Source organism: Engraulis encrasicolus, unplaced genomic scaffold (genome assembly GCF_034702125.1).
Source record: "Engraulis encrasicolus isolate BLACKSEA-1 unplaced genomic scaffold, IST_EnEncr_1.0 scaffold_88_np1212, whole genome shotgun sequence".
Lineage (NCBI taxonomy): Eukaryota > Metazoa > Chordata > Actinopteri > Clupeiformes > Engraulidae > Engraulis > Engraulis encrasicolus.
In genome coordinates this window covers 5,001-32,420 of record NW_026946236.1, presented here as the reverse complement: position 1 = coordinate 32,420, position 27,420 = coordinate 5,001, and the positions used below count along the sequence as shown (strand labels likewise).

The window sequence follows — 27,420 nt, the reverse complement described above, 5'->3', positions numbered from 1 at the left end:
GTATTTTATCGACTCATATGATTTAAGTAGATATTTAGCCTGACATTTCAAATCTGGTCTTTGATGAAAGTGTTACTTTATATTTCCACAGTTTTAGTTAATTTCTTGACAGGGGTGGGCGGGCATGTTCTCCATTGACTTGCATTCCCTGAAAGTACCTACACTACCTACGGAAGTTGGGAAGCTCCAGCAGACATTTCTCAGTGCTGTCGCAAATTGCTGTGTCCTCTCTAGTGTTATTTTCTACCTCTATGTGTCCCATTCAATGACATCACAGGGTTTAGCGCCATACATTGCATTGTGCAGAATTCAGATATTTAGGCCTACTAGATAAATGAAATAACCAAAGAGAAATCAACCACTAGGTTAAACTTAGATGAAAACGAACAAGTTTGTGAGAGTAGCAACAGGTACGGAAGAAGATGAAAGGTAGGTGTAACGGAGGCTAACTAGCACAGAGTTGGCGTGGAACGTTGGTAAAACCTCCCTCCGATAGCCTCATACAGTCTCGTGCCGTTGGGCCGAGAGACTAGCCTCTTGGCCCAGCGGTATCGTACTGTGCCTCCCATTGCCGAACCATTGTAGTTGACGAGGTCGCACGTTCGATCCCCGAGGGGGGTGAACAGGTGCAAGATGACGTCCGTCACATAGGCTATGACAGAATGTATGTCAACTCCAGCACAGTAGACTATTTTGAATAGCCTATATTTACATACAGCACAGTAGCCTATTCTGCATTTACATACAGCACAGTACACTACTTTGCATTGATAAGGTACGTAGCCTATGACAGAATTTATGTAAACTCCAACACATTAGATTAGGCCATGTCTCCCAACCTTTTTTGTCCCTTGGCAATTTTGTCATATGATGAGTACCCCTTCACTCATGCTCTATATTTGTTCCTATATCCCAATGTGACTACACGTCATACATTTCATATTATTACTTTTTTCTAAGTAGGCTACCCCCTGAGGTGTGCTCGCGTACCCCGGCCTAGTGGTAGGCCTACACGTACCCCTGGTTGGGAAACACCGGGTTAGGCTCACGTCAATGCGGCCATGTCCCATTCAATCACATTAGGTCCATACATTGCATTGTGCTGAATTCAGATATTTACCAGATAAATGAAATAACCAAAGAGAAATAAACTACTAGGTTAAACTTAGATGAAACAAACAAGTTTGTGAGATTAACAATATGGTAGATTAGAAAGGCTGAAGAAGATGAAAGGTAATGATATGAATGTATGTCTATGTAAACTCCAGCACAGTAGCCTATTGCATGTGTTATTCCAAATCAATGCAGCCATGGCACATCAAGATGAACTCCATGAACACATACTGTAAGTAAGTAAATAGGCCCTTTATTATCCCACACTGGGGAAATTCATACAGTGGGCCTAAATTCAACAAATGCAGTAAATTCAACATATCTCAATGTCGCAAAAGGATTATTGCGGTCTTCAGTGTCCAAGTTAATGACGCGTCTATGAAGTGTATTTGACACCTGTGGGGATCTGAAGTCTGAATAGGCAAGACTCGAAACTCTTGGTGAGTAATGAAGTTAAATGCTACACGATAACTGACATTGATGTAAGAAAGTAATCAGCGCGCTCAGCTCTGAAAATGAATATAGTGAAATAGGAACTATAGCCCTGAAAATAAGCTGAGTAAACTGAAAGAGGAGGCTATGGTAGGCCTAGTTAGATCCACCTTCTTTGGTGTAGTGTTCACACACGCAGCGGAAATGTGGCACTTTGCAGAGTTAGTGCACAATGAATCTGATCGGGTTGTTACGGTCAATAGTGGGAATACTCTCTCTCTCTCTCTCTCTCTCTCTCTCTCTCTCTCTCTCTCTCTCTCTCTCTCTCTCTCTCTCTCTCTCTCCAACGAATGAGCTAGTTGACAGAAAACCATTCGAGCACTTGTGTCAACAACATGCTGAAAAACGCAAATGTCCATCATCGGCGAGTTACTAGGGACATTATAGGGACATTATACAATACATTGCACTGGACTGGGGAAATGGGACAAATACTACTCTGCATTGATGAAAGGTACGTAGCCTATGACAGAATATGTTAACTCCAGGACATTAGGTTATTCCACGTCAATGCAGCCATGTCCCATTCAATGACATTAGATAAGTCCATACATTGCATTGTGCAGAATTCAGATATTTAGGCCTACTAGATAAATGAAATAACCAAAGAGAATCAACCACTAGGTTAAACTTAGATGAAAACCAACAAGTTTGTGAGAGTAACAACAGGTAGCCTACGGAGATGAAAGGTAGGCTATGACAGAATGTATGTCAACTCCAGCAGAGTAGACTATTCTGAATAGCCTATAAAGCGCAGTAGCCTATTCTGCATTTACATACAGCACAGTATGTACACTACTTTGCATTGATAAGGTACGTAGCCTATGACAGAATTTATGTAAACTCCAACACATTAGATTAGGCCAATGTCTCCCAACCTTTTTTGTCCCTTGGCAATTTTGTCATATGATGAGTACCCCTTCACTCATGCTCTATATTTGTTCCTATATCCCAATGTGACTACACGTCATACATTTCATATTATTACTTTTTTCTAAGTAGGCTACCCCCTGAGGTGTGCTCGCGTACCCCGGCCTAGTACATTTGTACTACATTGTGCTGAATTCAGATATTTACCAGATAAATGAAATAACCAAAGAGAAATCAACTACTAGGTTAAACTTAGATGAAACGAACAAGTTTGTGAGAATAACAATATGGTAAGCTTAGATTAAAAAGGCTGAAGAAGATGAAAGGTAATGATATGAATGTAGGTCTATGTAAACTCCAGCACAGTAGCCTATTGCATGTGTTATTCCAAGTCAATGCAGCCATGACACATTGACATCAAGATGAACTCCATGAACACATAGCCTACTGTAAGTAAGTAAATAGGCCCTTTATTATCCCACACTGGGGAAATTCATACAGTGGGCCTAAATTCAACAAATGCAGTAAATTCAACATATCTCAATGTCGCATTTTTGTGATGGGCAACTTCATTAGTTATAGTCCAGTGCCAGTTGCCTAAAAATCTGTAGAACCACCAAAAAAACAGGCCATTAATATGTGGCACTGGATTGCAAACTAATGAATTAGTTCAGGTTGCCCATCACTGTATACAGTAACATAAAATAGAAAAGAGGATCGGTAAATCATAACACCCCCACCACCACCACCACCCCCCCCCCCCCCCCCCCCCCCCCCCCCCCCCCCCCCACCCCCCCCCCCCCCCCCCCCCCCCCATATCCTGGTGTCCTGGTTTTCGCATAACGAAATAATAAAATCCATGATATGAACTGCATTTTATTCACCCTTTACAAATAGGCTACCACTACACTATGCATCACAGACATTCACATAAATAGATTTTCAGAAGCTCTGTGATATATTGACATTATTATCAATATTACGTAAGGGTTAATGTTTGGCGAGAAGGTCGCTACCGTGGAATAGCAGCACGACAGAGAGAATCTTTAGTCTTGTTCTCTCTGAAGTGCTGCTATTCCACAAAGCGACCGACTCGCCGAAAGTTAACCCGCTTATTATATGGATATACTTAAATGATTCACACATGGCGGGGACATTTCTTTAGGCCTATTTAATGTTAAGATTGTTGCTGCGCAAAACAAAACAGTGCCGTTGTGGAACACCGCTAGGCAACACCTAGGTAGCCAGGACAACAGGTGTTGTCTATCACAGCAGCTGATTAGAGTCTTGTTGAAAAGTCGCTTTAGCAGTGAAAAGTCTTGTTGCCATCGACAGCGGTCTGTTATAGACCAACCCGTCCGTTATCGAAAAATAACAGACGTGCGAACGTTGGGGAGCCCCGTTGAAATGAATGGAGCATTCGACCGATGACGTCACAACCATATAATAAAAAGTAATAATAGTGTGACATTGTGACTAAATGTGTGATTTCTTCCTCCCTCAGTGTCCATGGATGAACCAGAGATCAGAGAGACGGATCCTCCTCCTGAGGAGAGGTGAGATCACATGACTATTCATTTATTTATCATAGCCTCCATAAAAAGTAGCTCAATGAAAAACTCTCTTGGGTGGGTGCATGGGGCATCTTTGGCCTCTGTGATTTATCAAGAGCTTTCTGTTTTTATCAACAGTGTGACATTTGGGACTTTGTGTGATTTCTTCCTCCCTCAGTGTCCAGCTGTGTGTGCATGAAGAGTCCATGGATGAACCAGATATCAGAGAGACGGATCCTCCTCCTGAGGAGAGGTGAGATCACATGACTATTCATTTATTTATCATAATATAGCCTGATGAAAACTATATAATGTACATATGATAGAAAATGAGCAATGGGCTTATCAAATATCTTAAAAAAAGAATATATATATTTTTTAATAGCTTTCATTTACATAAGTGCTGGTTGTGCAATAGCTTTGAATGTCACACAGCAATACCTTTTTGGGGAATTCCTTACAACAATGAAGCAGAACAACATCCCATTTTAATATAATCATTAAGTAAGTGGTCTTTCAAAAGAATCACATTTTCATGTTCATAACTGGTGAAGGAACAATGCTCCAACTTGCAACTCTGGTCCTGGGAAAAAACAAAGAGATATTTGTGTAAAACTCATAACTCAAGAGAGTCATGCTAGGTTTTCAGTCTTTCCTCCCCTGTATACTACGTAGGGATGTTAACCGGTACANTATATCACGAAAGTGAATACACCCCTCACAGTTTTTGCAGATTTTGAGTATATCTTTTCATAGGAAAGCATTACAGAAATTTCACTTTGACACAATGATTAGTGACCTTTTAACAACACATTTAATCGCTTATATTTCTTGTTCACTCAGGAAAAAACAAAATACACCCACAAAAGTGAGTACACCCCAGATGAAAATCTGGTAGAGAAGGGGCTGTGTTTGCTCGAATCGTCTCGAAATGAAACGAAATGAAAAGGGATGAAAAGGGAGGTCATCAGTGTGCGTTTCAACCTTTCTTTGCATTGAACTTTTACATTTTGAGTCTGTATCTGGCTTAAATAGATTGGTGTGAGATTTGAATGCAATCCTATGGAGAATATCATGATCTGCTTCAGTAGTCACAGTGCATGTTGACATGCATGCTTCTTTTAGGTGTATTTCAGATTGCCAATGTTGACAGCATCCATCCATCCCCATACCGTGTCAGTCCCACTTCTACCATAGAAGACTCGATTGACAAATAAGATGAAAGTGAGGTACTGTCTCGTCTTCCTACCAGGACTTTACGCCACAGCTTACATTTCTACCATAGAAGACTCAGTAGACAAAAATGAAATGAAATGTATTTATTGATACACAGGGAGGCAACATTTCTCTTTGGCGCAGGTCCCCGACCTGCAGTTATAGTTTGTAAAACGGGGGGCTCATATCCTGCCGATGATGAGGCAGGGGCGAAGCCTACCCCCATTACAGGACAGGGACCAACTGGTGACGATGGCTCATGGGGATAAGGCTGAAGGAGGTTGAAGCGGACCAGGGAAACAGGACATCGGGAGATGTGGGTTGAAAGAGATGGGATCCAAAGAGACGAAGGTCGCAGGAGATGCGGTCCGGGGAGACTGGGTTGAAGGAGACGGGGTCCAAGGAGATGGAGGTTGAAGGAGATGGGGTCCAAGGAGACAGAGGTTGAAGGAGACTGGGTCCAGGAAATGGAGGTTGAAGGGGATGGAGGTGGGGCGTCGGCGTCTGCTTACGCTGAGTAGCAAAGAGCGGAAACAGACAAAAACTTTTAAAACCAAGGAGTAGACATTCTATTGGCTGAAAGCTGAGGATAAGCGAGTGACGTGGCGGGATTCCCCAACCGGGAGCTATGATTGGATAATTAAGGGCAGTGATGAGTGTGAGTTACTGTCTCGTCTTCCTAGCAGAACTTAACGCCACAGGCATACATTTCTACCATAGAAGACTCGATTGACAAATAAGATGAAAGTGAGGTACTGTCTCGTCTTCCTACCAGGACTTCACGCCACAGCTTACATTTCTACCATAGAAGACTCAATAGACAAAAATGAAATGAAATGTATTTATTGATACACAGGGAGGCAACATTTCTCTTTGGCGCAGGTCCCCGACCTGCAGAATATAGTTTGTAAAACGGGGGGGCTCATATCCTGCCGATGATGAGGCAGGGGCGAAGCCTACCCCAAAGAGTGTGTATGAATTATGGTCACTCACCGGATCCCGTAGGGAAGATCACAACTGAAATATGCAGGGTGGTGCCGAGATAACGTGCTTGCTAGGGGCACCCGGAAAGGGCCCAATGGGTTATGGATACTGCAATTTGATAATAGTATTTAACAGTTGAAGTATTAACGTTATGGAGAGTGTGCTCATATCCTGCCATGGAAAGGCAGGGGGCGAGAGCCCACCCCCAAAGTAGGTGAATGTGTACGAATAGCGAAGGAAGGTGCGGGGTGGGGGGGGAGTGAGTGTTTGGGGAATACTCACCCAGGACTGCAGATAAAACGCTGGACCTGCAAGATACTCACCCGGGACTGCAGATGAAAAGCTGGACCTGAATAATCGAGCAAAAACAAAACAAAGGACAGTTATATCAACGGGGAATGACAAATGAAAGGCGACGGGTGTACAGACGAGTTCTGAACTCTGAGCGAGCCGGGCTACCGGCTGGGCTGGGCAACCAGCTGAGAATTGAAGTCGGGCCACCGACTGAGCTGGGCAACCAGCTGAAAAAAACGAAGCCGGGCCACCGGCTGAGCATTGAAGTCGGGCCACCGACTGAGCTGGGCAACCAGCTGAGAAACCGAAGCCGGGCCACCGGCTGAGCTGGGCAACCAGCTGAAATTGAAGTCGGGCCACCGACTGAGCTGGGCAACCAGCTGAGAAAACCGAAGCCGGGCCACCGGCTGAGCTGGGCAACCAGCTGAAATTGAAGTCGGGCCACCGACTGAGCTGGGCAAATAGTAATAAATAGTAATAGTAGGAATAGTAATAGTAGGAAAATAGTAATAAACAACGACAACAACAACGAAAACAACGACAATAACAACAGCGACAGGCAGAATTACAGACATAAATAACAATGAAATAATTGACAACGCATGAGAAGGAATTGAAGGGAGACACTAGACAAGGAATATATGACGAGAGAGGAGAGAAGAGAGAGAGGAAGCCACCGCCACCACATATGTGGAGACCACGGAATAAATTATGCGATCAGCGTGTAACAATAACAATGAATAATGGGTGAAATAAGTGACAATGCAAGAGAAGGAAATAGAAGGAGACACCAGAACAATGAATGTATGAAGCACGAGAGAGGGGAAGCCACCGCCACCACATACAGTGCCCTCCATAATTATTGGCACCCCTGGTTGAGATGTGTTTTTTAGCTTCCAATTATTTTATTTTTTTTCTAAATAATATGGGACCTTAATGGAAAAAAAAGAGAAAAATCCAACCTTCAATACAAGTGCATTTATTCAGTGGGGAAAAATCCCACATAAAGAAATAATTATTTGACATCAAATAATGTGTGTCACAATTATTAGCACCCCTGGTGTTAATATTTTGTACAACCCCCTTTTGCCAACAAAACAGCACCTAATCTTCTCCTATAATGTTTCACAAGATGGGAAAAGACAGAAAGAGGGATCTTCAGCCATTCCTCTTTGCAGAATCTCTCTAAATCATCCAGAGACCTGGGTCCTCTCCTCTGTACTCTCCTCTTCAGCTCACCCCACAGGTTCTCAATAGGGTTGAGGTCAGGGGACTGAGATGGCCATGGGAGGAGCTTGATTTTGTGTCTGGTGAACCATTTCTGTGTAGATTTGGCCATATGTTTAGGGTCATTGTCTTGCTGAAAGACCCAGTGACGACCCAGCTTCAGCTTTCGGGCAGAGGGCAACAGATTTTGATTTAAAATGTCCTGGTATTTCAAAGCATTCATGATGCCATGCACCCTAACAAGGTTCCCAGGGCCTTTGGAAGCGAAACAGCCCCACAGCATCACTGACCCACCCCCATACTTCACAGTGGATATGAGGTGCTTTTCAGCATGCGCATCTTTCGTGGTACGCCAAACCCACTTAGAGTGTTTGTTGCCAAAAAGCTCAATCTTGGTCTCATCTGACCAAAGCACACGGTCCCAGTTGAAGCCCCAATACCGCTTGGCGAACTCCAGACGCTTGCGTTTATGATTGTGAGTGAGGAAAGGTTTTCTCCGTGCATGCCTCCCAAACAGCTTGTTGGCGTGTAGACAGCGCCTGATGGTTGATTTGGAGACTTTGTGACCCCAGGATGCTACCATTTGGTGTAATTCTGTAACAGTGAGCTTTGGAGATCTTTTGATTTCTATTACCATCCTCCTCACTGTGCGTGGTGGCAAAATAAACTTGGGTCCTCGTCCAGGCTTGTTTACCACTGTTCCAGTTGTTTTGAACTTCTTAATTATTCCTCTCACAGTGGATATGGGCAGCTGCAGTTGAGTGGCAATCTTCTTGTAGCCTCTGCCTGACCTGTGAAGGTCGACGCACATCTGCCTCACTTGTATGCTGTGTTCCTTTGTCTTTCCCATGTTTAAGAGTGGATAAGAGAAATGGCCTCGGTGTCACGTCATATTTATACCCCAGGGAAACAGGAAGTGATGAATTACTAATTAAATGTTCCTACATTCTCTGGTAAACTTTGTAAACTACTGTAGAAATGACAGAAATGCTTCAATTATATTTATTTCCTGGGAATTGTTAAGGGTGCCAATAATTGTGGAACAGGTGATTTAATGAAAAATAATTATTTTTTAGTCAGGGATTTTTTTTATTTTCTTACAATTCATTTGAGTTGAAGGCTACATTTTCCTACAATTTTCAGTGTGACAGTATTCTTCTGCAATAAACACTGAATTTATTTTAAGGCTTTTAACACATCTCAACCAGGGGTGCCAATAATTATGGAGGGCACTGTATGTGGAGGTCATGGAACAGAGGAAACAATTGGCATGTGCACGACTGTGGGGTGAGATACCAATCCTATACGGTTTAGACGTGCACTATGAGGGATAGGCAGAGCCATTTATGAAGCAGCCTATGCTAATTGAGAATGATACATGCATATTGGCAATGAGCCTAACCGGCATGGCATGACCGGGGTAAGAACCGAGCAAATGTAGCCCAACTGGGTTTTAGTTTAGTTAAGTTTATTTGACAGGGACAGATACATAACATGTAGGTTGCATAACGACCAAACAGCAAGCATTTTAATGTGTAGGCCATTATTTCCGTTGACATGTAACGCTGATATGGCTGGGCTACCAGCCTCAGTGGAGTAAAATTAGGTCCAAATCTTGGCCACCTTGGAGCCAGGCTACTGGCTTGGCTCAAGTACAAACTGAGTAGGATAAAAGCCAGGGTACTGGCTGAGCTGGGCTACCAGCTGACGTAGAGCTAGAAGGTACCGGACTTCCAGGCTCAAGTCCAAACTGAGTAGGATGAAGCCAGGCTACTGGCTGAGCTGGGCCACCAGCTGCCGTAGAGTTAGATTATACCGGGCTACCGGGCTCTCTCAATTGTACTGTAGGCTAGAGTAATGAGGCAAACAGGGCGAGGAAAGGTGCATGATGAGAAAGGAAGAATACGGACAGGATGATTGTTACCAGAAAGCGGCCTTGCGATTACCGCCAGGCCTTTAGAGTGGCGTCGACATCCCGAAGTAGACATAAGCACGGTACCTCATGACGCCTCGGAAATAAGACGGGTGAGACTTGGGGTGGTAGGCCTTTGGCTGGATGGGAGATGAAATGACGACGGATACCACTGTGATGGGGAGATCCCTTAGCAACGGTAGGAGCCGCACCTCGCCAGAGAACCCTGAGGCATGGTACAAGCCGTATACGAGGGTGTGGGCATTCCGGTCCAAGTGTAGAGGCTGGGGTTGACTGAACCTGATGGGAGTTTGAGAGAAGAAACGATTCTCCAGCAATAAAATACCAAACTGAGGTAATGCAGGAGCTACTGTAATGCTTCTGTAGACCTCCCCGAGACTTTCGCTGCTGCCCGTCCACCTGTAGGCTAATTCAGCATGGTCCTGTTAGAGCTGTAAAATGAACGCATGTGCAGTCAGAGAACATTTATCCTGCCATATGGATAGTCTAAATAGCCGGTCACTCAGACAAGCTGCACGGTCCATTTATCATTATGATTAGGCTACCATAATAACGGGAAAACACTGATGGCGAGTCCACCAAGACCCGGTGTTCTGACAGGTTTTCCTACATTGTCATATTTCCTTATTTAAGTATAGTAAACAGTAAAATACAAAACAGTAACGCCAGACAGGGTGGTAGATTTCCGAGATAAGACATGAAAATAGAATCGCATGGTCATGTATACAAGTCCTACAACCAAAACCTGGATTTTATGTAAGTAAGCAAAACGGCCAGGATAACGAGTCAGTTAGCTAAGTTGCCAGGGTCACACTTCAGGACACACGTACACAAATAACGATAATAAACACACGATTGCAGTGGAAATTGAAAATTAAAGTACTGTATTTATCTGTTTTCCGGTAATATTGCACAGTCTTAGGATCAGCTGGTGTTGCCGTTTCATGGTCTGCGCATGCCCAATAGGGGTTTTTAGGATTAGCTGGCATGTAGGAGTATTTTACGGAACACCGGAGCTAAACATGAGAGGAGAACAACATGCTTGAGAACTGTGAGATCGTGGATGGCATGCAGTCGCGAAGACTGATATTAGGATAACAATGGCCTGGCAGAATAGACCAGGCGTGAAAAGAAAGCAGTAAGATGAAGCTACGGGAGATCATTCGGTAGACAGTTGAATTAAGCAAATGAACAGGAAGGAGCACCAGCTGGTCAATCGAAACTAAAACTCAACCGGAAAACACCTGGACATGGACACAACCAGGTAAACGAGCGATGGGAGAGAGTATCTGTACGCTTAGCCCCAGTAAGATAAGGGCAAGATACAGGGTAGGTAGCCACCGCCACCAGATATGAGTGTGAAGTCACTGAAAGAAACATAGGCTACAGAACAAGTTAGAGAGCAGGCACGAGTAAGGTGCCGGCAGACAGTCGGGACTCCTGCTGGCCTGCAACTTTTTTTTTTTTTTTTTGTTTAAATAAATGATTGCATTTTATCGAATAATCATCCGTCAAAGGCGCGGATGAGCTAAAGGAAATTACCCAGGCAATTGCACAGTAGGAGGGAAGGCCTACCGCGCACTGAGGGAAAATAGTAACCTTGTAGACCTGAGAGATCAGAGATGGAGTAGTCTTAGTGCGTCTTCAATAACATACAGACGTGGGGTCATGCACGGTAGGGAAAGCCTACCGCGCACTGAGGGAAAATAGAGCACCTGTGAGATCATAGAGACGGAGTTAGTCTAAGTGCATCTTCAACAACGCGCAGACGTGGGGACATGCACGGTAGGGAAGGCCTACCACGCACTGAGGGAAAATAGTAACCCTGTAGACCTGTGAGATCTTAGAGATGGAGTTAGTCTTAGTGCATCTTCAATAACATACAGACGTGGGGTCATGTGTTCATGCACGAAATCCAAAACACCGGCATACAAGCTTATAGGGAAATAAACCAGGGATCAGTCAGATGAGATAAAGATTGGTAGCCATTTAGTCGGGCAGAGACTTTGTCCCCACGGAAAACCTTTCCCAGCGAGTAAGGTGAACGCCAGGCGGGATAGTTCCCTATAACACGACAAAAAACAAGAGTTAACACATGGTACATTACACAGAAATAACTCAACAAAAGGCGAGCAGGCCAGCACGAAAAAACTAAGACAATTTTTAAACTCAACTCACTCTGTCATCAGTAATGACCAAAATGCACATATCGTGTAAAAGTGCTGATGTGGCCTACGCGGGGAGATGGATAATCAGATGTACTTGATTAAATAGGCTACACCCTGGGAGGTGCGAACTGCAAGGAATTAAAAACGACTGTAAAAGAATAAACCATTGTAAGATGTGTAGGCCTACTACACGACAAGATATAGTGATTATTGAGGTTAAGAATAAAACCAGAGATTAAAAAAAATAGACCAAGTTTAAATTAGATGAACGTCGTCCGCGATACGGCGGGTGTTGGCCATAACCAGGGCCAGAAATAGCGTGCTCGACATGAAAGTATACCGCGTTGCCCACTGAGAATCACTGAGAACAGGGCGTGTTTGAGGCGTGTGCGTGCGCCGGATAGAATCATGGCTGAACTTGCAAGGAAGAGTGTGGGAACTTTTGACAACGGTCATAGCGAAATTGAATTCATACAACCTGCGGGGCAAACCCATTTCGACGAACATAACGTCTCGAATACCAGAATCTGCGACAACATCGGAGATTCACAGAAGCGGCCGGTCACAGAGGGAACCCCATCAGAGCTCGAGACAGGCAGGTGCGTTAACGAGAGTGCGTGAGCGATTTCGCAGCCTTTTAAGCTTGACGCGGGTAATGCGGCATACTGCCGGGCACGGCTTAAACAAGATGAATAGTAAACGATGATGAATGGCTAGAGAGTTAGCAAGGAATATGCATCGATATTGAGACCAGCACGTTGGCGTCTGCTTACGCTGAGTAGCAAAGAGCGGAAACAGACAAAAACTTTTAAAACCAAGGAGTAGACATTCTATTGGCTGAAAGCTGAGGATAAGCGAGTGACGTGGCGGGATTCCCCAACCGGGAGCTATGATTGGATAATTAAGGGCAGTGATGAGTGTGAGTTACTGTCTCGTCTTCCTAGCAGAACTTAACGCCACAGGCATACATTACCATGCTTGACTTTAGATAGGATACACTTTTTTTGTAAAACTCACTTATTTACCACCACACATGCTTGACACCATCTAAAGTATATTTGTTTATCTTGGTATCTTATATTTCTGTAATGCTTTCCTATGAAAAGATAAACTCAAAATCTGCAAAAACTGTGAGGGCTGTATTCACTTTCGTGATATACTGTATATCGGTTCGGTAATAACAGTTTTGCAGATTTGTGAGTATATCTTTTCATAGGAAAGCAGTGAAGAAATTTCTCTTTCACACAATGATTAGTGACTTTTTAACAACATATTTAACCGCTTAAATTTCTTTTTCACTCAGGAAAAAACAAAATACAGCCATTAATGTTTGAACATGTACCCACAATAGAGTAGAGTAGAGTAGAGTATCATTTATTGATCACACACACACACACACACACACACACACACACACACACACACACACACACACACACACACACACACACACACACACACACACACACACACACACACACACACACACTTGTTTACCACCACACATGATTGACACCATCTAAAACAATTTTGTTTATCTTGGTCTCAAGAAAGATGAACAGACCAAGGATATGGATCACTGGAACCATGTCGTGTGATCTGAAGAGACCAAGATAAACAAATTTACTTTAGATGGTGTCAAGCAAGTGTGGTGGTAAACAAGTGAGTTTTACAAAAAAGTTTATCCTCTCAATAACCAAGCATGGTAGTGGGACTGACAAGGTTTGGGGATGCATGAATGCTGTCAACATTGGCAATCTGAAATACAACTAAAAGAAACAAGCATGTCAACATGCACTGTGACTACCGAAGCAGATCATGATATTCTCCCTAGGATTGCATTCAAATGAGAGGTCTGTGCGGGACAGATTTTCCAGTTCCAGCAGTTTCCCCGCTCCCGCCCGCTCCCGCAGTGTTCAGTCCCGCTCCCGCCCGCTCTCACAAAGAATTATGATTTTCAGTCCCGCTCCCGCCCCGCACCTGTAATAGTTTGTCCCGCTCACGCATGATTCCGACGTTGGCCTACTGCTCAAGGCAATTCATGTAATTACCCAGGTGAAAAACCCATATACTTAAAGTGTACTTTTTTGACCGTACTTAGTACAAAGTGTACTATTTTCAGTGATTTAAAGTGCGCTTCATTGCACTATTAGTGCGCTGAAGCACTACTAAAGCAGTACTTCAGCACACTTGCAGCACACTGAGGATGCTAAATTGGCACCGCTTTTGGACAACTTAAAGTGCACTACAAGCATACTTTTGAAAGTATGCTCCAAACACGCTTTTCATGCATTCGTATGGCATTAAGAGTGTGCTTGAGTACACTGCTATAACATTTTATTGTTACTAGAAGTTCAATAAAAGTATATTAATTTCATGCTTCTTTGGACTACATTGGAACATTTTAAGTCTGTAAAAAGTATATCATATTAAGTATTGTAAATATATTACAGGTATGCTTGAAGTATATACAGTACACTCCCAAGTACATGAAATAATATAAATGTAATACTATAATCCATGCTGGTCCTCAGAGCTTGTACATTACACACAGCCACATGTCACAGTAGTGATACAGTATGCAAGCCTAGCACAACTGACATTTACAATCATTGCATTGTTACAGAGATTTCAAATACACATTTCACTTTATTTCAATCTTGTTCCAACTCCAACTAGTTCCAAATTATCTCCCACCATGAAATCAAGGGAAGTGTGAGCCCATATATACGTGATATACTGTACGTGACCATCATAATGATGGTGGGAACATGGTCATTTTTTGTGTACCACTTTAACATTTTAAAACTCCTACAATAAACACAGAATATAACAATGAGTAATCTTTTCATGCAAACCAAAAATATTCCTTCATGATCAATGGCTTTCTGTTTGAGAAATTTAGCTCCAAGAAGTGCATTGCATGATGGGACATGTATGATGGTGCATGATAGGTAAATGCACTTTGTGTAAGCATACTTTGAAGATATTTGGGTGAAGTACAAACATGGTGCACTTAGAAAAAGTGTACTTGCCATTAGGGATGCACGATGTATCGACCAGATGTATCGGTATCGGCCGATATCGGCCGATATTCAACACATCGGACATCGGTCTGATGGGTAAAACTGGGCCGATGTTAACGCCAATGTTTTTTTTATATGTTACGGTTCTAAAAGAATGGACTTGACGATGACTTTCACTGTTTGTCTTCTATTTTGTCTCTATTTTTTATCTAATTATCACAGGGAGTGTTTTTGGAAATAAGACGACATTCAAAAATTCTGTTTGTTTGCATCATTGTCATCTCTTTTTTTTAAAAAAGAAAGAAAAACATCGGTATCGGTTAATATCGGTCATCGGCCAAAACCGCAATATCATAATCGGATATCGGTATCGGCCGAAATTTTTGACATCGTGCATCCCTACTTTACAACATGTTAAAGCGATTTACTTTAAAGCGCACTATAGAAAATCACACTTCAAAGACATTTGGGTGAAGTGTAATCATATTGCACTTTACAAAAGTACAATTACAATATTTTATTAAAAAATACACTTTTAGTAAGTTCACTATTAGAACACTATTAGTATATTCCTCTAAATACACTTCAGCCAAACATCTTCGAAGTCCAGTAGAAGTATACTTCGTGTACTTCCTTTGAGAGCAACTTAATAACATCTAATTTTAAGTACACTTTAAATAAGCATATTGTAAACATACTTTTTCTTAGCACAAAAAGCACAAGTGCACTTTTAACATGCTAAGTACACTTCAGTCATGCTTTTATTTTACTAAATTGAACCACTTTTTCACCTGGGTAGTTCGAGAAATTAAACACGCTGTGCTTAGCTGAGCACATTACTGACCGATTCTTAACAGTATAGTGCATGACGCACGTTAGGTGGCACGAGCTGCAATACAGCTCCATCACAGCAATACCCAACTAACCTACCAAAATCAACTAAGGATATTAAGAAGAGGGCCTAATACATTGTGCTTAATCTTATATGCCACTCATCATCACGTTCACATATGAAATAAAAAATATATAATAAGTTGAAATGAATCATTTTAAACACTGTATGATGGAATCCCACCCTCGAGTGCATTTGACCATAACAGCTGTCGACTTTACAATTGATTTAAATGCAAACAATTGAAATGGAAAAAAAAATATTAGCCTTTTCTGAATCCAGAATATTGAATATGTAACATGTAATCCTAATACGTATTATTATTTAAGTGGGATAGCCATGGGCTGTCCCCCATGGTGCATCTCCTGAATAAAAGGAACGATGGATCGCGCTATTGAACCTTTTCCGTCGTTTTAAGCAGGAGAAAGTGGTTGTTGCCTTTGCCAATGTCTATAATAATAACTATATGATATAGTCTAATAATTGAATAATAATAGTAATAGCAGTAGTAGTACTAGCCTACTAGTAATATTAATGATAATGATGAGATAACCATTTGAAGGAGAAAACAGTAGACAAGCATTTAAGTCCAAGTGGAAATTTTATATTTATTTTTCAGCAAAACATTTGGCTAACCCAGCATTTTGTTATAACAAAACACAGTCCTGAATGGCGTTGACGGACGCTCCTCATATAGGCCCTAACAAAAAAAATCAACAGTTGGCTACATAGCCATCACTATTTAAACGTCTGCATATTTCGAAACTAGTTGGGCTTGAGTGCCCAGCGCGCGCGGCTTTGTATGAATAAGAAAAAGAGAACATTGCCTAAAACGTGGGCAGCCTTGCATGTCAAATAGAAAACTAGTATTCTATAATATAAAAAATATATATATTTGTTTTTCAGCAAAACATTTGGCTAACCCAGCATTATGTTACAACAAAACACAGTCCTGAATGGCGTTGAGGGATGCTCCTCATTTAACAAAAAAAATCTTAACAGTTGGCTACATAGCCGTCACTATTTAAAACATCTTCATATTTCGAAACTAGTTTGGCTTCAGTCTCCAGCGCGCGCGGTTTTGTATGAATTGCCTAAAATGTGGACAGGCTTGCATGTCAAATAGAAAACTGTTTAATTCAAGAAACAACTAGGCATATCGATTAGGTAATCGGGTTCTTTGCACAGCCATGGAGAAACAGCAAATTATTCACTGTTGAGGGCTTCAACATGCTGCGCCTTTCCTCCAGTATGCGACCGCACCCCAGAGGTCAATGACGTTTGTGCACCACAAGATGGCGCCGTTGCCACACATTTCCTAGGTGAGACCAGGGATGTGCAGGAAAACAGTGCATGGACTATTACTCTCCCAATACTCGACACTGCTGTTAATTTCAAAATTGATACAGGGGCTGATAGCATATCCATATCCAGCATATCCACAGTTGAATTCCATCTCGTATCCACTGACTGTTTGAACGACTTTGTCAGCTTGACTTGCAACCCCGAGTGTTTAAAATAGCAGACGAGCTTCTTAACATTGCTGATCAGTTGACTTGCGTCAGGGACTTCGCTCATCACAGCAGGGGACAGGGCATGCGAGAGGACTGAATTCAGTAGGGGAGACCGGGGCTAGTCGGCACACTTTTTAGTTTGAGTGTCATATCTTTGGCATACATTGCTTTACAACTCCCTGTGAATGGGCTAGCGGTACCCTGGGTACGGGTGAGGCAAGGCTGGACACTTGGAGGTGGAAGGAGGCTCAGGAGGCAAGACGTACAAAAATAGTTTGGGATTTATTTTAAAAATCTGCGCAGTTCCAAGAATACCCACATGGGGTGCAATGCAAAACAGTCAAAAAAAAATACGTGATGAAAAATAATCCAAAAATAATCAAAAAATGCAAATTAAGTAAATGTCCAAAAATATGCTTTCAGCTATTAGCTTGTAACCCCCGGTTATTCACAAGCAGAAAAAACAACAGCATTTAGCATTTGAAAAATACAGCAGGTCAGCATAGCATTGTACTTACAGCATAGCAGCACAGCATATAGCTCCTACCCCATTGCTCTCCTGAACAGAAATGAGGCCCTGTTTAAAAAGGAAACCTCTCCCTTCTAAATTAGCCAATCAGAGCCGAGTGGCTCACCCCATTTCCCATTAACAGGTAAGTATATCAAAGAAAAGCATTTACATAAACAATAAACCCCTCTAAACCAAAATAAACATAATCGCGATTATCCACCACCATAATAGAATCATAACAAATTAACAAAAAGGAAACAAACATACAGATGACTGCACAATGCACTCATTCCCCCCCAATGTTCAAAATGCGCGCTCCCACCGTTCCGAGGCTGGAGAGAAAACCCCTCCTCTCCCAGCGCTCGCGTTTCACACGGCAGTTGTGCTGGAGGCGGCCGACAGGTAAGTTGGTAATGTTTGTGTTCGAGACTATAGGGAAATTAACAGTGGAAAATGTGTGGAAAATGAGACATGGTAGTAGGGCCCTTACTACGTGTCAAAGATGGTGTAAAAGTTACTTTGTGGCAGACGGGAGAAATGATAAGCGAGTGAGTTTTACTGTCGGGGTTGTGTGTGTGAAAACGCCAAACTGCGAGGCTGTCGCAATGGCGCCGCCTCCAAACACTTCCCCGTTTCCCCCCACAAGTCACAAACTTTTCCCAAGTCCTGGAATGTTTCCCAAGTTTACACCAAGCATACAAATATTGTCCACAAGCATTACATTGTCCATTGAGGGTCCTGGTGCATTTCGTGAGTGTATGTGTGCGAGTGTATGCGAGTCAGTAAATATGAATATGAAATCCGTGTTGCGCTTTGCTTGCGCAATGTAACAGTCACCTGCTGCGTGTAACATCGCCAAACGCTACTCTATCAAGAGTTCACAGCGAAGCAGTGAGGAGGGGGGAGATCAACTCCTCACATTTCCCACCCCTTCTGGAGTCTCGACAACTTGGTGGCGAGACAAAAAGTCGGACACGACGTTCTCTTTGCCCGCCCGGTACTGTACCGTGAAACGATACGGCTGCAGAGCCAGGAACCAACGAGTGATGCGGGCGTTGGAGTCTTTCATGCGCCCCAGCCACTGCAGGGCACGGTGGTCAGTCTCTAGGACGAATTCTCTGCCCAGCAAATAATATTTCAGAGAGTCAAGCGCCCACTTGACTGCCAGGCACTCAAGTTCTGTGACCGCATACCGCGTCTCCCGGGGAAACAGCTTGCGGCTGATGTAGGCCACAGGCTTCTTGTGCTCCCCCTCGCCCTGGAGAAGCACCGCCCCCAGCCCCACTCCAGACGCGTCCGTCTGCAGCGTGAAGGGCTGTGTGAAGTCTGGGCTCTGGAGGACTGGATCGTGACACAGCGCCGACTTCAGGTCCAGAAACGCCTTCTCCTGTTCCGGCCCCCATGGAATGCCATTGGTGCCTGACTTCCGGGTCAGGTCAGACAATGGAGCTGCTCGCCGGGAGAAGTTTGGCACGAACCGGTGATACCAGCCCACCAAGCCCAGAAAAGACCGGATGTCTTTCTTGGTCCGGGGCCTGGGGCAGTCCAGTACCGCCTGGACCTTGTCGACCTGCGGCCGGATGACCCCCCGGCCGATCACGTGGCCCAGGTATTGCACCTCCTCCCGGGCCAAGGCGCACTTGAGCGGGTGGATGGTGAGCCCGGCCTCCTGGACGCGGCGGAGCACGTCACCCAGGTGACGCAGATGTTCTTCCCAGGAGTTGCTGAAGACCACGATATCGTCCAGATAGGCCGCTGCGTACTGGTCAGTGCCGGACAACACACTGTCCATCAGCCGTTGAAACGTGGCCGGCGCCCCCTGCAGTCCAAACGGCATGACCACGAACTGGAAGAGTCCCTGGGGTGTGCGAAAGGCTGTGCAAGGTCTGGCTTCCTGGGTCAGGGGAACCTGCCAGTATCCCTTGCACAGGTCCAGGGTGGTGATGAAGGTCGCTTTCCCCAGTCGCTCGATTAAGTCCTCAAGTCGTGGCATGGGGTAAGCGTCAAACTTGGACTGAGCATTGACGCGCCGAAAGTCTATGCAAAACCGCATAGTGCCATCTTTCTTTGGCACCAGCACAATCGGGTTACTCCACTCACTGGTTGAGCGCTCGATCACCCCCATCGCCAACATCTCCTCCACCTCAGCCTTGAGGTGAGGCAGCAGGCGTTCGGGGACCCGGTACATCCTCTGACGTAATGGGGTTGTGTCCTTCAGAGGAATGGGGTGCTCCACCAGTGTGGTGTAGCCTGGCCTCTCCTGGAAAAGGCCAGCTGGGATGATCCGTGCCAGCTCCTCCTGCTGGCGGGTGGACAGGTGGGACAGGTCAACAGTTGCCGACTGCTGGCCCGTTGGGAAGAATTGCTCTGGCGTCTCTTCCTCCTCCGCCACCGCCTGCACCCGGAGCTGCAGACTGATGTCCCGGTCATGCCATTCCTTCAGGAGGTTGACATGAAACACCTGGGTTGGCTTTCTTTTCCCAGGGAGGTTGATTTCGTAGGTAGCTGGACCCATCTGCTGGACCACCTCGTACGGCCCCTGCCACTTGGCCAGGAGCTTCTGCTCAGAGGTGGGTAGCAGCAGCAGAACTTTCTGGCCAGGCCGGAGTTGTCGTTGCCGGGCAGACCTGTCGTACCAGGCCTTCTGCTGCGTTTGGGCCTGCTCCATGTTCTCCCGCACCATCTCAGCCATCTCCTCCATCTTGTCCCTCATCTGAAGGACATGGGCCAAGACGCTGCGGGTCTGTGGAGTTGCTGGTCCCTCCCAGGTCTCTCTCAAGACGTCCAGTGGCCCCCTCACCTGCCTGCCGTAGAGCAGCTCAAACGGTGAGAAGCCGGTGGACGCCTGGGGCACCTCTCTATATGCAAAGAGAAGGTACGGCAACCAGCGGTCCCAGTCCTTGCCGTTAGCTGCTACAAACTTTCTTAGCATGGCCTTGAGAGTCTGATTGTAGCGCTCGACAAGGCCATCTGTCTGAGGGTGGTATGGGGTGGTCCGGATGCCCTTGATGCCAAGCAGGCGGTAAACCTGCTTCATAGTACGGGACAGGAAGGCTGTGCCCTGGTCCGTCAGCACTTCCTGGGGGATGCCTACTCTAGAAAAGAGCTGAAGTAGGGCCTGGGCAATGGGACGGGCAGCTATTTTGCGGAGAGGGAAGGCCTCTGGGTAGCGTGTCGCATAATCACAGATGACTAGGATGTATTTATGGCCACTCTGGGTTCTCTCTAGGGGGCCTACAAGGTCCATAGCAATGCGGCTAAAGGGGGTCTCGATAACAGGCAGGGGCAGTAGGGGATAAGGGGTTGTCTTGCGCTTTGATGTTATCTGACAGGTTTCGCAACTCTTGCAGTACTTTTGCACAGCTGTATAGAGCCCTGGCCAATAAAACCTAGCCGATATCCTGTCGTAGGTCTTCGTCAGGCTGAGGTGTCCAGACCACGGGATGTCATGCCCCATTTCTAACACCCTCCCCCTGAGCTTCGTAGGTACCACCAACTGCTCTGGCCTGCCCTCTGCTGGATGGTGATACAAGAGACCCTCTCTCACCACATAGTATTCCCCAGACAAGTTGGGAACAACATCCGCACCGTCACTGTCTTTGGAAGCTTGCTCAAACACTACCTTCAGTGTGTCATCCTCTCTCTGCATCTGCTCAAAATTCTCTGGGACCTCATCAACGTCAATATCAAAACAGCAGTCAGTCACATCATTTTCAATGCTGCCTACAAGTCTGGCCTGCCTACGCTGCCGTCGAGTCCGTCTGGTCTTCACTCGAGCTGAAGGGTCAAGCTCAGCATTGGCATAGGCCAACTCGTTCATATGTTCAGCAGTCATGTCATCGTCTTTGTCGGTCTCCTGGGCCTGCTTTTTATGCTGGGCCCGAGTCATAACAAGGTTCACTGGTTTTGTGCTTTGCAGAAGATCAGGGAGCACAACAATATCCTGGCCAACAACTACTGGGTGACTAAGTCTCTCCACAACACCCACAGTAACTTGGTAGGTCATACCCTGCACTTCCAAGTAAACTTCAGCAACAGGATATTCGTGTTCGTCCCCATTAACACACATTACCCGCAGACTCCTCCCCCCTATGTAATCCCGTTTCTCCACTAGGTGGGGCTGTACAAGTGTCTGTGTGCTGCCAGAATCTAAGAGGGCCAACGCGTGCTTGCCATTTACAGTCACAGTCATTGTCTGAACCTTTCCCATGAAGCCTGCACTACACTCACCAGGTCTCGGAATGCAGCTATGACTGGAGTATTTGGGCTTCCTATAGGGACAGTCATACTTCATGTGGCCTTCTTGCTTACAGTAGTGGCACACTATGGGGCCAACAGGTCTTTGGGCAGGGCCAGAGTTGGGCTTGAACTGGGGTTGGGGCTTTATGCTGGGGCTTGGGCTTTGGGCTGGGGCAGAGCTAGGGACAGGCATCTTTCTGGGCACAGCTGTCGTTGGACCACCCCCATAACCAAACCCCTCAGACTTACCCCTCGGCGCTGGATGCGTGTAGGCCTCCTGGCGGAAGTTCTTGACTCCCCGACGAGCCGCCATGTAGTTCTCCACCAGATCCGCCGCTCCCTGGCCGTCCTGGGGGTTGCGCTCCCTCACCCAGACGCGGATGTCTGGCGCCAGGGTGCGAAGGAACTGTTCCAAGATCAGCACCTCCGACACTTCTTCAACCGTCTTCCCAGACGGTCTAATCCATTTTTGGAACAGGTCTTTGAGGCGGGTGTAGAGCTCGCGGGGGGTCTCTTCCGATCGTACGTCAGGCTCCCGGAAGCGCCGCCGGTAGACTTCCTCGCTGATCTCGTACTTCAGAAGTATGGCCTCCTTCACACGATCGTAGTCCATCGCTTGATCCATGTCCATTGCCACATAGGCACAGCGGGCTTTCCCGGTGAGATAGGGCACCAGAAACACGGCCCAGTCTTCCTTCGGCCAGCGGTATGCTGTGGCCAGGCGCTCAAAGGTTGTGAGGAACTGCTCGATGTCATCACTGTCCTCGAGCTTGGGGATGGCACTTCTGGACCACGTCATCGGTGCTGCTGGTGCTGCCGGGCGAGCGGGCGCTGGTGCTGGGACTGGAACTGCTGGAACTGTCGGTGTTGGGGCCACTGGAGCTGGTATTGGCGCTGGAGCTGGAGCTGCTGGTGCTGTTGCTGGTGCTGGAACTGGAACTGGCGCTGGAACTGGAACTGGCGCTGGAACTGGCGCTGGAACTGGCGCTGGAACTGGAACTGGCGCTGGAACTGGAACTGGCGGTGGAATTGGAACTGGCGGTGGAATTGGAACTGGCGGTGGAATTGGAACTGGCGGTGGAGCTGGCGCTGGAACTGCCGCTGGAGCTGGAACCGCCGCTGGAGCTGGAACCGCCGCTGGAGCATCGTCTGGAACTGCCACTGGTTGTGGATCCTGGTGTGGCGTTGGTCTGCGGTCCACATCCTCCCTCAGCTGGTTCAGCTGCTGTTGGACACTCTGCCAGCGCGTCTCCTGCGATTGTAGAGCCCTCTCCAGCAGTTGGCGCAGGACCCCGATCTCCGACTCCTCCGGCTGGGACACCGCACCCCTGGTGGTCTGGGATGTTGCACCCACGGTGGTCTGCTGCGCCTCCTCCAGGGACACATCCTCCACGCCGGTCGGCTCACGGGTCAGTCTCTGGTCTTCCATCCTTAGCCAGGTACTGACACGGTTCACTCTTCGGCTCCCTCTGCCTCGGCGGTATGCCCCTCGTCTTCCGCCTCTCCTGTCCAGCCTCCTCAAAAAGGCGTAACACCCAACACTTCTGACACCAAATGTGAATGGGCTAGCGGTACCCTGGGTACGGGTGAGGCAAGGCTGGACACTTGGAGGTGGAAGGAGGCTCAGGAGGCAAGACGTACAAAAATAGTTTGTGATTTATTTTAAAAATCTGCGCAGTTCCAAGAATACCCACATGGGGTGCAATGCAAAACAGTCCAAAAAAATACGTGATGAAAAATAATCCAAAAATAATCAAAAATGCAAATTAAGTAAATGTCCAAAAAATATGCTTTCAGCTATTAGCTTGTAACCCCTGGTTATTCACAAGCAGAAAAATCAATAGCATTTAGCATTCCAAAAATACAGCAGGTCAGCATAGCATTTTACTTACAGCATAGCAGCACAGCATATAGCTCCTACCCCATGGCTCTCCTGAACAGAAATGAGGCCCTGTTTAAAAAGGAAACCTCTCCCTTCTAAATTAGCCAATCAGAGCCGAGTGGCTCACCCCATTTCCCATTAACAGGTAAGTATATCAAAGAAAAGCATTTACATAAACAATAAACCCCTCTAAACCAAAATAAACATAATCGCGATTATCCACCACCATAATAGAATCATAACAAATTAACAAAAAGGAAACAAACATACAGATGACTGCACAATGCACTCATTCCCCCCCAATGTTCAAAATGCGCGCTCCCACCGTTCCGAGGCTGGAGAGAAAACCCCTCCTCTCCCAGCGCTCGCGTTTCACACGGCAGTTGTGCTGGAGGCGGCCGACAGGTAAGTTGGTAATGTTTGTGTTCGAGACTATAGGGAAATTAACAGTGGAAAATGTGTGGAAAATGAGACATGGTAGTAGGGCCCTTACTACGTGTCAAAGATGGTGTAAAAGTTACTTTGTGGCAGACGGGAGAAATGATAAGCGAGTGAGTTTTACTGTCGGGGTTGTGTGTGTGAAAACGCCAAACTGCGAGGCTGTCGCAATGGCGCCGCCTCCAAACACTTCCCCGTTTCCCCCCACAAGTCACAAACTTTTCCCAAGTCCTGGAATGTTTCCCAAGTTTACACCAAGCATACAAATATTGTCCACAAGCATTACATTGTCCATTGAGGGTCCTGGTGCATTTCATGAGTGTATGTGTGCGAGTGTATGCGAGTCAGTAAATATGAATACGAAATCCGCGTTGCGCTTTGCTTGCGCAATGTAACAGTCACCTGCTGCGTGTAACATCGCCAAACGCTACTCTATCAAGAGTTCACAGCGAAGCAGTGAGGAGGGGGGAGATCAACTCCTCACACTCCCCTACTAAGATTTTCTAAAAGGTTTACATCTCAGCTAAATATTAGACACATGCACCTTTGGTTGATAATCATTGTTTCCATCTATATGTGATTAAAGAATTGTTGGGAATTTGTGCCAACTTGCCCCAATCCGGGGAAAGTTGGCACTATTCGTTGGGGCTAGTTGGCATACATTTAAATTGCATTACATTATATCAAAGAACATGAAAACTGCTCAATAGTTACTGAATACTGAATATTTAAAATATCATGAGTTACTGTTTAGTAAAATAAAACAACATTGACTGCTTCATAAAGGAGTGAAACATAATGACTACAATTGCCGCTACAATATTGACTATAACTTATATTTAGGCATGTAGGCCTACACAGTAGCATAATTACATTGATTATACTGTATATATTGCAATCATACTCATATTATTGGTAGATAGTAGTAGAATAAGAATACATCCAATACAATCTTATGGCCACGGGGCAAGTTGGCACATGCCATAGAAAGTCAATGGAAGCACATGTGCCAACTTACCCCACATGAGTGTGCCAACTTCCCCGTCCACAACAGGACAGTACTGTTGACTGAAATCATGTTCTCCTGTTAACACCTGACATCACAGAATTCCAGTTTTAATATCAAAGTATACCTAGATCCCCTGTCTATCACACAGAATATTTATATGTTTCTATTCCTTACTATTAGCTTTCTAGAACTAATTTAGTGGAAGGTGCCAATTCTTAGTTCTATTCAAGATGGGCATCATTTCAGAGTTGGAATTTTGAAGATTGGACCTGTAATGGCCCAGAAAATGACGGTGTGCCAACTTGCTCCTGTGCCAACTAGCCCTGGTCTCCCCTACATGGGCACTGCAGTTTAGCCTTTTGAATAAGGAGGCCATCATATTCGCACCTCTGTCTGTCACGAACACAATCTTTCCCCCCAAGACTGTGCAGTCGATTCCGAAGGCTCTTAAATTCAGGAATAAAAGAGAACGGATATTTTCTCCCGTCTTGGAGGTTCCCACATCAAACGGAGCAGAAAATAACACCCTGGACTGTAGTTTGTAGTCTGAATTGATGTAATGCAGAGTGGCCGAGAGGAAATATGTTTTTTTATACGTTTCAGCTGTAACAGCACACCCGTATTTCCCAATGGTCTCTTTTATGTCATCTACGACAGCTCTCCTAAATTTGAGTGCCCTTTCTTCAACATGGCGTGACACAGTGGTTGGATGGGGCAATATGTCTCGCACGTCAAATTTGCCTATGCTGGCTGCTGTGTCAACTAAGTGTTGCGCTAACTGAACTAGTCCACGACCAGCGATGCTGTCATATGGACGGAGGTCCGCGGCAACGAAATCAACGCATTTCTCCACTGTCTTTTCCTTCAAAGCCTCTGACACTTTTGCTTTGTTCCCTCTGAATTCCAACAATTGTTGTCCTTTTAAAACATGAAGGAGATTTCTATTTTATATAAAGCCATATTGAATATTTAGTGTGATATAGTGGATTTAGGAAAAGAATGTCTCTGTGATAATCATGTAATGACGAGTGGGAGGGAACAGTGGGCTGGCCTGGGGAAATGGGAGGTCTATGTGAGGGACACCCCATTGGCTGAAGGGATGCTCCAATCTGTGGCCTATCTGGCCGGAAGCCGGCCCCAAACCGGCTGAAGGAAGGTTATTTAAATGGAAACGCGGCCTAAGGAGGGTTGTCTGCAGAACAAGGAGGAGGGAGAAAGCCGGCCGGTTTGTGGGGGTGGGATTGCGAGTAGCACTTCAGCCAAAGGGCCCCAGCGTGTATTTCGGTGTAACTGTTACGAGAGTCAAATAAACTTAAACTCCTCAACATAGATTTCGGTCTACAGTCTGATAATTTAGGAAATAAGAACAGTTTCCACTACAAACAGTACAGACATGACGATTCAGGCCCGATGTACCTGATTTGTGACTGCTGTATGTGAGAACCTTTTGGCACTTGTCACAACAGGCAAAGGGCAGCTGATTTCCTTCTGCGCCATAGGCTACACGAGTGATAATGACTTCCAAATATCTGATTTCAAATTTTTTTCACGGTGAATGTTCCTCTCTTTAGACCAGCACTTACTTCTGAAGCATTATGTGTTGTTTCACTAGAGGAGCTCTGCTCTTCTGCCATGATCGGAGAGCAGAGCGGAAGAGCCAGAACATGGAAGAGCAGAACAGAATCGGATATGCGAGATTACACATCCACAAATATATTCCAAAATGTTTTTATTAATAGAAAGGCTACCAAACACAATATCCAACACTTTGTGTTATATATAAAAATGATAGACTGATAATTTATGACTTAATTTTACATTTTAAAACATGTTTTTAGTTCGCGGGACTGCCTCTTATCACCGCTCCCGCCCACACCTGCACTCGCACTGTGCGCTCTCCCTCCCACCCGCACCCGCAATGACCTTTCAATTTTTGTCCCACGTCGCACTGCTTTCCTTTGGGTCCCGCGAGTCCCGCGGGAGTCTCTAATTCAAATCTCACACCAATCTATTTAAGCCAGGTGCACACTCAAAATGTAAAAGTTCAATGCAAAGAAAAG

The 27,420-nt window shown here is 45.4% G+C and overlaps 1 long non-coding RNA gene across 2 annotated transcripts in view; it reads left to right on the top strand.

The window, feature by feature from the left end:
- The window catches only part of LOC134444959 (uncharacterized), a 32,022-nt gene that overhangs the window by 1,342 nt on the left and 3,260 nt on the right, over positions 1–27,420 (top strand). The window contains exons 1-2 of one of the 2 annotated variants that reach the window (XR_010034144.1): positions 1,479–1,553; positions 3,980–4,031. This is a non-coding gene — a long non-coding RNA (uncharacterized LOC134444959). Of the gene's footprint in view, positions 1–1,478; positions 1,554–3,979; positions 4,032–4,206; positions 4,282–27,420 lie in introns of those variants that run through there. The other variant, XR_010034145.1, reaches the window with a different exon arrangement.